Source organism: Lepeophtheirus salmonis, chromosome 9, assembly GCF_016086655.4.
Source record: "Lepeophtheirus salmonis chromosome 9, UVic_Lsal_1.4, whole genome shotgun sequence".
Classification (NCBI taxonomy): domain Eukaryota; kingdom Metazoa; phylum Arthropoda; class Copepoda; order Siphonostomatoida; family Caligidae; genus Lepeophtheirus; species Lepeophtheirus salmonis.
In genome coordinates this window covers 13,057,967-13,069,781 of record NC_052139.2, presented here as the reverse complement: position 1 = coordinate 13,069,781, position 11,815 = coordinate 13,057,967, and the positions used below count along the sequence as shown (strand labels likewise).

General features: G+C 30.4%; 1 long non-coding RNA gene across 1 annotated transcript; it reads left to right on the top strand.

Annotated features, from left to right (window-relative positions):
- Positions 1-540: 540 nt before the first annotated feature.
- On the top strand, positions 541-1,008 carry LOC139906265 (uncharacterized). The gene is made up of 2 exons (XR_011781646.1): positions 541-654; positions 714-1,008. It is a non-coding gene; the product is annotated as an uncharacterized lncRNA (long non-coding RNA).
- Positions 1,009-11,815: the final 10,807 nt, after the last annotated feature.

The following is an 11,815-nucleotide window of genomic DNA, read 5'->3' as shown; positions in this document are numbered from 1 at the left end:
GTAGAAACCGTTTTCATGATACCTTTATCAATATATTTAGTTTACAACTTTAAAATATAATTCTAAATCGAAATTATCCTCTAAAAACGTTATTTTTGGAAAGAGGTCAAATCTACTTAAATTAAAATTTTTAATGATTTTTCCGTGTTTTATGGGCTAAATTATAATATTATATGTTGATTTTAGCTGTCGAGCGTTTTTAATCTGAATTTTGTTGGATAGCTTTATCTAGTCTTTGTAAATCAAAAGTTATTTTAAGAAACATAAAAAAATTCATTTATATAGACTCTGGATCATGGGGAAAAGTAAGACACAAGTATATTCTGCTTCTTTTTATTACTTCATGCATTTTTTAGAGTCCAATATGCAATGGTGAGTAAAGTTTCCTACATAAATGAAATTCAAGATTAGATTTATGTCAAAGGTTATCGATAAATATCAATTTTTAACGTTCCTCTTTATTTTAAATCAAACGTTGCTCAAATAGGCATTAAAATACATAAGTTTATGAAATTTTTTAAAAGAAACTTATTATTGTAGATGATGTCTTCTTAACATAAAAATTTATGAGGTCAAGACATTCTAAAAAAAGTAAATTGTTTTGCTTAACAATGATTTTTACTTGAATCAATTTCAGGCGTTTCAGGTTTATTTGTAAGTAATGTTTAATTCTAAGAAAAATTAGACCTTCTCTTAACAATACTATTTTTCAGGCAATTATCAGAATGCGATAAATATTTATGAATGTCAAATAATGTATTTAGAAAAGGACTTCTCCGAATGCTTTAACCCTGTATTAGTGAATTGAGATATTGGGACAACATGTAATTTATAAAAGCGCGTCTTATTACTTCGAATCTTCATTTTATCAAAAACCTTTTGAGTATATTCCTGATTATATGCCATTCGTTAATGATTTTAATTATGTATTATTATGGATTTATTCGAAAATTCAACAATTTTGGATTGGACCTTTGTGAATTTAATTAACTGTATTGTTTAAAAGTAGTTTTTTTGGTTGTCCTATTGATTTCTTGCATGCTTATTGTTATATAAGATGTTTTGATTCTTGGATTGCACCATTATATCGCCCACAGAAGGACTGACCAATAATCCTTTTGATGTCACAGGAAATAAAAACTGATTGAAATTTGATGAATTTTTAAGTTCTTTTGAGTGATGCATATGTCTTTTAAAATACTTCTCAACATTCTTCATATCAATGTGGTATAGAGCTGGTAGACAGGCTTGTTTTACAGTACGTAGGATTCGTAGTTGTGGGCATAAGTTGCCTTTTCCAAATTGGTAGCATTTTCACAAGATCTTCTGCGTTTTGTTCCATAAACGTTCCTTTATATTTGTCCATGGCAAAGTGCGTCTTCCCTGATACTTGGAACGATACCAATAATTTGTTTTCGAAGATCGTGATAACTTTGACTTAGCGAAACAATTAGAATAAGTGAGCTGTGTCATAGATGGGTATTTGAATGATTAGTTGTAGACCTCGTTGCGTTTCCTTCAATTGCACAAAAAGGTTGTATAGTGTAGCTTTTCCATTTTTGGCTACTGGGTTGATTTATGGAAAGGCTATGCGTTGTCCAAGTGTCTGTGGAACCTTTCTAGCGTGATTAATTGGGAGGATGTTGGTAGTGAGCCGTTCAGAATAGGCTCCTTGAATACTGTATAAGAGCATCTTTGATTTTCTCTTATTGGCTCCTTTTTGATGATTAGTTTTTAAACTTGATATCGAACTTGATTTTCTTGCCAAGGCTTCCTCCTGAATTTTACGATTTTCTTCGCTCCGGCAAATGGATAAAAACTTTAAAAGTGTAACTCAGGTGATTTACACAACAGGTATTTTTTCGTTTCTTAACTCTTTATTCCAATTATAATAAGTGTTGACATCCAATTTTAAATGTCATCTCCCTTAACCCAGGAATTTTTGCTTGACAACATAAAGCCGTATAAAATAAATCAAAGCACTCATCTTCGCTTTGATTCTTTCCACTAACTTGACCCGTTCCAATGCTATATTAATTTGCTTCTTAAGGTAATTTTTAAAAAGATCCATGCTTTCTTTAAAGGAATTTTCTCCATCCATTTCGATTGACATGCCATGCTCTATCTCATCCAGCATTTCAAGACAACACAATGACTTAAAAACCACATTTTTCTTTATTTCATTCTGATCCCCAAATCCAAGAGCCAACTTATAATTATCCAATAAAGTCTTCCAATTTACAAAAATTCTTTATATTCTATGTTTTCTTGGAGATTTTTGTGACACTTTCTTCCTTTAATGTTCGTTCTTCTATTTTTCAGAATTTTTACAATTAAATGCTTTAAACATCCATTTTACCATTTCACGGGGCTGTTCATATCTTCTGAAAGACTCTTCAAGAGCTTGCCTTTGCTCTTCCATCAAGGTCATCATCATTCTCATCGTCGGATCATCCTTCTTATTTTCATAGACCAATGTTACATTTCCTTCTAACATTTTGACCTTCTCTATCAAACCTCAATTTTCTTCTTCTAATTCACTTTTCGTAGGTATTCTTGAATCTTTCGTTCAATTCAATCATCAAAATCCTATAAACTGCGTCATATTGTGTTTAAACAATCCAATAATGATGACAACTGATTATTAAATTTTTAATAAAACTATGTTATATTATAACACTCTAATAATCAGTACATTAAATATTCAATCTCATTGTCAAAGCCGTATTAATAAGCATTCCCCCTTTTCCAGTACCTAGTGCTAGAGAGAGATACTTCAACTGGTTTAGTAAACTACTAAAACCCCAACAAATACCATTAATCTATCTTGCCAATTCGCTTTTCGTTGATTCCTAAATTAATATTGACGTTTCCACGTTCTCAGCTTGCTAGAGCTGGTATTTTGTTCGTTTGTCCTTAGTTCTTTTTCCACGTCTGCTAGAAGCTGTACAGTGATTTAGCTGCATTTGACTTGTTCATCCACCCCTTTGACACTTTTGAGAATTTTCAGTTCGTAATGTTGTTCTCCTCCATATTCGAAGATTCATCTAAAGCACTTTTCAGAGCACATCCTCCAACCATAACAATTCTAGCGCTGATTTGTCGTTTAAGTATGGCTTTCTTTCATTTGCAATACTTGCCAGTTCAATGAGGGGATTTTCGTTGAATCCATGCAGTCATGTTCTTCGTTTTGTCGTTGATCGTTACTTTTAACAATTTATCCACCTCATCCACTTTATCCAGGACTGGTATTGATGCTTTGATACGTATGATCGTGAGGGACGTTGCTATTTGGCCTTTTAGTAGAATTAAGATCGGTCTTCAATGCAGTTAGAGTGTAAACTGAAAAAAATAGAAGTAGCAAGTACTCATTCATTTTACTTTAACTCGTTGATTGTTCAATGAAGACTGAGATGTATTTTAATTATTCATATATTGATCACCATCGGCGTCTACTTGGTCTACTTCCTCTCCTACACTTATTTCTTTAATCATATTCGACTTCTTGTTCTTGTTTGAAATGTACGTTGCTCAGGGGTGTTTTTCTCCTTGCATTCTTTGATCTTTAGTGGACGTTTGTGTCGCCAGCGCGCTACTGTTTTTTCTCTTTTCTAATTGCGTTCTGCTTTGCTTGTGTTCATCTTCTTCTTCCTCACATTCGTCATCTTCATAATTATCCTTGTTTGTTTACACATCAGGCTTGACATCAAACGCCTTCTTGGCCCTTTCTGGAGTCACTTTCAACTGCCTTCTGCTCGATTTTACAGATTTTCCCTTCTTTCACGAGCTTTCTGACCCTCTACACGGTGTAGCTCTTGATCCCAACAATTGTGCCAATTTCAGGTGTGCCTTGGCAGGCACAAATCAAAACATAAATCTTCACTTTCCATGTGTGTTAATATGGGTCTTTCTTTTATAAATTTTTTAAGATGAAATCGATTTGTACATCTAACCAATTATAGTTAAATAATAATTAATTAACTTACTTTTTGAAATCAAATACGTGGGATGGTTTGAAATTTGGATTATCAAAGGTCATTAAGTTTCTTTATTTGGAGATTTTTAATTTTCTCTAAATGTTACACCACGAAAAAACTAATTCACTTTCAATACCTAGAATTAAAAAGGGAATGAAAATGTAAAAAAAAATATTATAGAACAGTCTGTACGCAAGCTTTGGAGTTCAATTATTCAAAAAAGGCAATAACGAATTAATTCGGCCTACATTTTTCTTTCTTATTGAAGTACCACTAAAATATAATGGGGGAAAAAAGACTCCATTGCTTGCATTGTAAAAAAGCTATACTCAATTAAAATTGTACTTTTACCAGGTAGAATAAGTGCATTGCCACCAAGAATACACATTTAAAATCGTATTTGATACTATAAGCAAAGTGAGCAAGACTTTATTTTGCGACCACATCCTATTCTGACTAATAATTCGGTATTATCAATATATTTATTCAATATTCCATTAAAAAAAAATAAGAGTTAAACTAAAATAGCAAATCAACTTTTCTTTCTACGCAAATCTTTTTAAGTTCTACTTTAAGGCTGTTCTTAAATTTTAGCTATAATTTAGTAAAAATTATAAAATAAAATAAATATTTCCGATAAATAATTAAATGAAAAGAGAAAATATACATTACTAAATGATACGTTGTTAGTGGATTTAAAACTGGATCCAATTTTTTTTTTTTTCATATTATAAAAAGCCAAATATCTATATTAATAAAGCAAAGCTTGTCCGGATAATAGTCTGTTTGTTGACGCCTCATTTTTGAAAATTTACTTCATTCATAAGTTTGCACCTTTCTATCTTTTTATTGTTGTTTACGATTTTTTGTGACTGATGGTTGCGTATATTATACACAACTTTTCGATTTTTAGCAGTTAAATTATTATATTCAGCATTATAAATTTCAAAATATTTAAAAAATTAATTAATTATTTAAAAGAAATTGCTTCTTAGTTCTTCATAACGGAAGAAGATATAAATATACTTCAGTTTATTCCCAATCTTTTTCAGATATATATTTGTATATAGTGTTAATTAAATTAATTTACCCAAAAAGTATAAATTTTTGGCACTGGTTATTTGATTGTAACAAAAAAATGAAAGAGGAAAATATGGATAAAATATTTTTTATATATTTACGGGTTCACATGGTATTAGCAATGTTGTCTCTCGCAACTTCTACATCGAAAAGAAACAGAAAAAATTACTAAAATCAATTGAGAGCATGGAATTATTATACAAAAACAGTTGTAGATTACTCATAACTTAATAAAAACTAAATTATTTATACCAATCAACGCCCAGAACACGGATTATGAGAAGAGAAATATCTACAACTGACTACAAAATATATTGTTGTGTTACTGAAATAACGACGTTTTTAAAGTTTCTGCCTCTTTTGCACATTTTTATCACGTGTCAAAATACTATAAAATATAAGAGGACTCTGATTAATAGTATAGACGTCGAAAAATAATGAAGTTGATCAATTACGTAGCTTTGGCTCAAACCTTTTTACTTGTTGTTGACTATTGTTCTGCTTTGACATTGTAAGTACACATAAATATCTAATATGCATACATAATTTGGGTTTGGTTCAGTTTGTCTCAATTTCAAGGAAAGTGGTGTGAATCTAAAAGTTCACGGCAAAATTTTGAAGAATTCATGACAGAACTTGGTATATCTATTTCATCTCCACATTGCAATCATTTTTTTTATCAAAATTAATTTTTTTACAGGGTTCGAATTAGATAAGACATATGCATATATTAATGGCAAAGCTCCTACGTTAAATATGATATATCATCCAACTTATGCAGATTATGTCATCTATTGTACAGGTAAAACATAAAAATCTCTTTAAGGTTACGAGAAGTAAATTATAATATTATTTACATCCTTTTAGATCATTTGAGAAGGTCCTTTCAACTAATTTTTCCTAAGATACCGGAAAAAATTCGTCGTACAGATTTTTTTGGATATCCTGCTTTTTACACATTCACATACAAAAACAATGAATTATATATGGAGTTATTCAAAGATTGCAATGGTACTAAACTTTTTTTTAAACTTCAAATTGCTCATTTTCAAAATAAGGGCTTAAGTTTTTTAATTACTCCTGGAAATTTACGCATTAGAGCAGTTACTAGATTTAATAAATGTTACTTTCTAATACTGGCATTTTATATAGTGATGACTAAATTTTACAATTTTAATTAATTAATACAAATTAAAAAAATATTATTTTATTTCAAAAATTAATGTTTATTATATGTGTTTATTTCCTTCCTCTCATAGCTAATTGCAGCTGATCTAAAAAAAACATCATTATATTTTATAGAGTCCTCCTCTCTAATATTTTTCAAAGTGTGAGGATTATCAGGTTAATTTACACTTTTTTTTTTACAAAACAGCAGGACATGTTGTAAGAATCACTGTGTCTTTCCAACACAAATTTAAAAAGACTAAGGAAAAATAAACCAATAGAGAAGAGGCAAAGTGACTTTAAAGAATTCATGTTTTTTTTTTTTTTCCTTTTTTGCCAGATACTTCACCAAAAAGAGAACTATTGACCATGAATCAACCTTTTAATTTTTCCCATATTGTTATTAAAATTATGGAAAGTTACTTGAGCCATTTATTTATGATAAATATACTTTTTTCATATTTTTCTTTTTACTTTTGACAAATCCAAACCACTTTTATAATTTTTATAAATTAACCAATTACCTTTGTTGCATATAACAAGCTTTTCAAATATATATAATCAATTTTTTTTTCATTAGGACTGTACTTTAACGGAGATTATTCAAAAATCTTTTAAGACAATGTCAATCTAATTCAAAACAATTATGAATCACCTTTTTTGCTTTGATGAAATGCACATTATGTATATTAACCTTATAATATATAGTTTCCTTTGTAAAAAAGTTTAAAATATGTGTTTGCAGGTGATTTGTTTAAATTGATTTTCCGAGGAAATACAAAAAATGTCCCTAAATTCTTAGATATTAACTTCTGTCTCCAAATTATTGTCAATTTTTCAGTGACATATCTGTTTCTTTTTATGCAATTAATATACAGATTTTAATTCACAATATTTTTTTTATGATGGAATTTCAGCAGTCTTTAAATTGTGGATAGAGCGTTAGACAGTGATTCGGTAAGTAGATATTTCTGAATGGCAAATGATGTATTTAGAAAAAGGAAATATGAGAATGAGTTAACCCTCTTTTAGTGAACTGGGATATTATACACCATAAAATTGATAAAAGCGCTTCTTATTGGTTTGAATCTTTATTTTATTGCAAATTATTTTCGGTATGCTCCTAAATAAATACAATTCTTTATTGATTTTAATTATGGATTATTAAGGATTTATTCAAATATTCAACAATCTTGGGTTTGGGCAAATGAAAAAAAAAATCTTGTTGAAACTCCAAACTAATGATGTTAAGACTGTTTTGTAAGAGATGTTCTATTTTTTTTCGATGTCTTATATTCACAGAAGAAAAAAGTTATGAGAGTTTTTTCGCTTTAATTAGACAATAAAATTAACAAAGTTAGGAATATCCAATTTAAATGGTTCCAAACGGGTTTCTAGCCAATATTCAGTTCCTAAGCAAAGGAATAAGTGGTCACATGCCGGTCCAACTCGACAATTTCTTTTTTTTTTAAATACATATCTGACGTCCATATTACCGGAATTGAATCGTTAAAACCATCACTTTGCTGTTGCATTCAATACTATATTGCATCCATGAACAGTATTAACTTTTTTGGGTGCCTGCTTTGCTCTTTCTTTTAGGTTGTGGTGATATTGAAGAATGTATCAGAGTTTCTCTTGGTTTACTTTCATTTTTGAATGCTGCAACAAACTATTGGATTCAGAAAACACAAAACTATATCTGAATTTTTGTTAAGTGTACGCTTAACCTTTAGGTATACTTTAAACTTTTTTTGATGCAATGTATTGATTGTCAGACATCTGGCGAATAACACTCAGAACTTTTTACTTAACCAAATATTTACAAGGGTTAAAAGAATATAATAGTTAAAAAAATGATATATTAATTAATAGCATTATTAGTATTATTAGTTAATAGTTCAACTGTTTTATTTTTTATCCTGTTCCGTAACTGCGTTTTAAAAATGATGTTTAATTTTCGGTCTCTTAATTTAATACATCTGGCTTAATACATCTATATTGTACGTTACAAAAGTCCAAGAATGCCAGGTAATCACTGACATTTACAATAATATCAGACTTGAAAATTGATTTCAAATGGTAATCCCTGTTATAGTTATATTCTATCACTATTCTTACAATTCGTTGAGATTCCAAATTCGTCTCTATAGTTAAAGTGACATCTTTGGCATTCAAAACAATAATATGTTTAGATCCCTCAAAGCTTACCCCAAAGCCTCTGTACTTTTTTTTTAACTTTTAAAACGAGTTCTTTTTATTACAGTTAAGAAAAAAAGTGTGAGTTGAGTGACAAACTGGACAACAGCTACTTTTCTAAGATGATTGAGTTGCTTTCTAGTCTATCCAATTACATTAGACGTGTGAAGTTATATAACAAGACACGCACAGGGGTTAAAAACATTTTCGAACAAAAAATTTGTCAGATATAAGAATTTGCCTTATCAAATAGAATGAAAAGCTTTACAGAAGTATATAACTATGATCGTTCTAAACATTCTCCACCGTTCTACTGTATTAATTGCAGCTTGTATATATGTGCAACATTGGAAGTCTTTTTATACTTGAAAAACCATTTGTTTAAATACCCATGCATTTGTTGAGAATAAGTTCCATTTATTTAGCCAATATTTAGAGATAATCCTATAGGATTAATTGAGAACGGTAATTTGTCTCTCATGGCTTTAATTTTCCCCATTTCCTTTCTTCGAAATCAACAAAAATCTTCCATTTTTATGTGATTAGAGGAGTCGTCCAAACTCTTGTACGGAACGTCTTTTTTTTAGGAAGTAACACCGTTTAAATTGGAATATACTTTTTCCGAGACTCCATCGTTATAACACATTTTACCATTTCATAATACTTTCTTATTAAGTTAGAAATAATGTAAATGGAGAAGATATGATTCCTTTGAACAATGGGAAGTACCCCTCTTTCCAAAATGAACAATTGTTTTGGAAATGGGAATGAGGTTGTCTAACACATTCACTGTTTGTGTCAAAATTTCCTTCATTAACAACAATTTCATTACAACATCAGAGGGGGGATCCTTTCCTAAATGAATCAGTTGCTACGTTTTTTCCTGTATTAATATATATTTATAAAGGGAGGAATTAACAATCTTTAGATGAGCCTAAACTAAAAAAAAAAGAACACATATTATAATTTAATTCTAGTGTCCAAAGAAGATCAGATTATATTTTAAAATGTCCCTCGTTGTTTTAGGGTATCATCCCAAAAGGAACAAACGCCCAATAAAGTACAGAATCATTATTATTTGACGCTCTTCTGAAAAGTTATTATGCAATCAAAAGTAGAAAAATTCTTAGTAGAAAGTAGTAGAGAGGAGAGTGACAGCTTGCAATGACTATGTAAAGATATTAATAAACGAGAAAATTTCTAAAAATATGCTACGAGTATTATAATAATAAATTGACAATTGTCGTATTTTTAAAGCAAAATAAAAAATAATCCGATAATAAGAGATGATATTTAATTTTATAAGATTAAATGCTATATGTAAGGAAATATAATCTTATAAGATTAGTTAAATAATATAGGTGTTGTATTTGTCAAGCATTAAAATGAAAATATTCCAATATGCTTAATCCAAATGTGTCAAGAAAAGGTAGCAATTTAGTAAAATTGTTCTTTAGATTAAGTCTCAACAACAGAACAAAGACCAATCACATCCAAAACTTTTTGGAACAGCAGAACGATCCCTCTAAAGAAGGGTCCTTTTATATCACTTTTTTGGTTGTATGTCGAGGATGAAGGATGGAAAGGCCATTTTTGAAAACCCACAATTAAAAAACCCATTTCCTCCATTGTGAGACTCTTTTGAATGGGGGTTTTGATTTTTTGTTCACTTTACAGCTCTGATGCCAACAACCTCAAGTAAGTATTTTGGATTCATATCAGGGGAAAGACTGCAGTGTCCGTCATCCATACACCGAATCCCTAAAAGCTACTCTCAGGCAGAACTTAGACATATTAATAACGGATATTATTTGAAGCGTGTGCCAGGCCTTCTACTGCGGCCTGTAAGCCATCATTGCCGCTAAGGGCTGCTACATAACTGATCAAGAAAGCTCAGACGCACATGTACATATTGTATTAATTTTGTTGAAATTATAAGTCTAATTAATAATTGATATCTTGGTGAAGTTTAAAATTCAACGTCTTCAGATTTTAATGTACTACTAAGGTACATATATATGTCATAGGCAATGCTCAAAATAACAGGGCAATTTAAAAAATGTCGAATAGATTGGTCATTTTAGGTTCATTTACATTAGCCGGTAAAATGGTTTTAGATACTTTGATTTTTAAACAACTCATTACAAGCAATTTTATAATTAAGGAATTATGTGACATTTTTTTAAAATTATAAGCTCCAGACAAGATATATAAATATCATCTTTATATAGGTACCATCCAATGAGTTTTTCAATTCCTAAAGATATCCATTGGTTGGATTCCCGTCAAGGCTTTTAAATAATAATTACTCCCAAGTACGTTGTCCATTGAGCTTCGTTATTCGTAGAATTGTTTTTTTTTTTTTTGTATTTCATAAATTTATAAAATATTAATGAGAAGGCTAGTAAACCTCAATGAGATGAATCACAGTTTTTTCAGCATTTAATTTTTTAGGGCTTCATTAAAGCTTACTAAGTATGTACCTCTGAAATGAGACTTTCTGCTATTTGACCCTAGGTGTTACCAATTAGTAATTATAAACCAGTCCAAAAATCTAAATACTTATTTCCACATGTGTCAACAGTATTTAATTTATTTTTTTATAGTTTCATTCACCAACGCACTATTTTTGCTTGTTAAAATGTCTAATTTTGTGCCTACAAGTTAGGATGTACGTGCATCATAGACTTTTTTGTTACCAATTGAAGAAAAACGCTTCTCAAGCCCATCAAATGCGCGTAGAAGCTTACAGTGAACATGCTCTAAAAAGAGCAGAGTGCTTCAGGTGGTTTGAAAAATTTCAAAGTGGTGATTTGGAAAAAAAGCGATGCTGTGTGTGTTCTGTATCCAGTGTGGTGTCATATGGCATGACCTTCTACAACCTGGTCAAACTGGTAATGGGGATTGCTACCTACAACAATTGGCCGATTTGAATCATACACCAAACCAATATACATATACACCAAAAACTTCCAAAATATTAAGCCAAGCAACATAAAGTAATTTTCCTGAATGACAACACACCACCACATCGCTGAATAACCACCTCCCAGCTTGTTGAATCGTACAACTAGGAACCTCTTGCTTATGTGGCTTACTCACCAGACCTGTCGACTTCCGAGTATCCCTTTTTTGCATCGATGGGGTATGCACTCAATGGTTTAAGCTTCGATTCTCACTCTGAAACCCAAAAATGGACTGATGTCTGGTTTGCGGCCAAAGACGAACAATTTTTTTTGGAGAGGCGTCCATTAATTCCCTGAAAGATTGGGAAAACATGTGGCTAATGAAGGAGCACACATTGAAAATTTAGTTTGTAACCATTTTTTACAATAAACGCTCAAAATTAAAAAAAAAAGTCTTATTCGATAGGTACATACCTAGTACATAAT